The 1,923-nt window shown below is 38.0% G+C and overlaps 1 protein-coding gene across 1 annotated transcript in view; it reads left to right on the plus strand.

Annotated features, from left to right (window-relative positions):
* Positions 1–1,923, plus strand: part of LOC106470674 (sodium/potassium/calcium exchanger 4-like) — a gene marked incomplete at its 5' end in the record, with an annotated part of 55,754 nt that overhangs the window by 18,983 nt on the left and 34,848 nt on the right. The window lies entirely within an intron of this gene.

The raw sequence follows: 1,923 nt of genomic DNA on the forward strand, positions 1-1,923 counted from the left end.
TCTAAAACAGTGTCAATAGCTTCCTTTGTAGTAACGCCATGGAATTTAGATTAACAGTTTCTTACCAAGCATCATTATTTATCCTAACTGCTTAAGCTAATATCACGTGACGCTAAACGCTCTTTAATTATGAGAATTACATAAAATTTAATAAATTTTTGCTGAAAAGTTGGCAATGAATAATCAATAATAACCATCCACCCGTATGATTCTTTTGAAAACTTGATCTAGAAACTGCTAACCTAGTTTGCTTGGCCTAACCAATATTTATGTATCTGTACGTCATTTCACCCTATAGTTTTGCTGCTCTAACTTAGCCGTCTTTAATCCGAATGACAAAAAACTAAAAACCGTCCACTTTTACTCGTAGGTGAAGCTGTAGTAAAAATGTTAGGCTGATAGCTCCCGTGACTTTTTGCGTAGGCGTGCGCAAACATTTTCGTCAAATTTGAGCAGTTGTTGTTAAATAACTTTGCACAGATGACTTATATTTACACAAAATGAGACTTCTAATTGAAGGTTGAAAATATCTATCAGTGACCAAATTCGAAAAAAATCCATAAAAGTTAAGTATACTTTTCTATCAAATAAAGTTTCCGAACTTTTGGCGGGAAGAAAAAAATAGGAAGGAACTCAATCAAAATTGGGGATGTTATATCTCAGGTATTTCTTAATGAATTCCCTTGAAATTTGGTATGTGAAGTAGGAGTCAAGTAGAGCAAATTCACAGACAATCTGTGATAGTTTGGATTACCACAGTCCGAGATAAAGAAGGTGGAAAATCGCTAAACTATCATTCCTGTTAATAATACACAGTGTGTCCTGCAGCAGGTTGTTTTGGCCCCACGACGCACTACCGTGTGTTTTGATCTCAGCTATAAATACTAACATGTCCTGATAAGGCTACTAATATCAGAGTTTATATTTATTTTACACTATATTCCTACTAACATGTCGTTAGGAAATAAATGTTGCGTTTTGGAACCTTTTCATTACCCCCCCGCCCCCCCAAAAAAAAACAACGTTCATCACGTATAATAGTTAAATGAACCGCCTAAACATCACATTAGTGTAGCCTATATAATGTGTAAATTTTAGTATATTTTAATCCCTTATATTGATAGCACACGACGAGACACAGATTAGGCATGTAATGCTGTTTGAATACAAGAAGGGAAACAACGCCTCTGTATCCACAAAGAATATCAAAGAAGTTTATGGAAATGTTTTGAACGTTCTTAAGTGTCAACGATGGTTCAGCAAATTTCGTTTCAGGTGACTTTAGCCTTAAAAACTGTGATGGCAGGGGCCGACATGTTGGAATTGATATTGATGCTCTGAAGAAGCTTGTTGAGTCTAACCCACTCGTTAAATGGCCCTGAAATTGCATGTTTCTCATGAAACAATACGTAAACATCTTAGGAATATGGGAAAACTCCATATAGAAGGTGATGGGGTGCCTCACGAACTCTCCGATGATCATCGTTTCCAACATGTAAACGTTGCTTCATCTCTTCTGGCGAGTAATGCGCGGGAACCATTTTTGGGCAGAATTGTTACCGGTGATCAAAAATGGATTGTCTATGCGAATATTCAACTCCAAAAACAATGGCTCAGTCCTAGACAAAAACCACTTCCGACCCCAAAACCTGGACTCCATCCATAGAAAGTGATGCTTTGCATTTGGTGGGACATAAAAGAAGTAATTCATTTCGAACTCCTCAATCCAAAGCGAACTGTCAATGCAGAGATCTATAGTCAGCAACTGGAATCAAGCCTTTCATCAGAAACGCCCTTCTCTCGTCAATTGGAAAGGGGTCCTTCTTCTCCACAACAATGCACGACCACGTGTGGCACGTTTGAAGCAACACAAGATTATGGAGTTGGGTTGGGAAGTTCTCCCCAACCCACCATATTCTGCAG

This window comes from Limulus polyphemus, unplaced genomic scaffold, assembly GCF_000517525.1.
Source record: "Limulus polyphemus unplaced genomic scaffold, Limulus_polyphemus-2.1.2 Scaffold4155, whole genome shotgun sequence".
Classification (NCBI taxonomy): domain Eukaryota; kingdom Metazoa; phylum Arthropoda; class Merostomata; order Xiphosura; family Limulidae; genus Limulus; species Limulus polyphemus.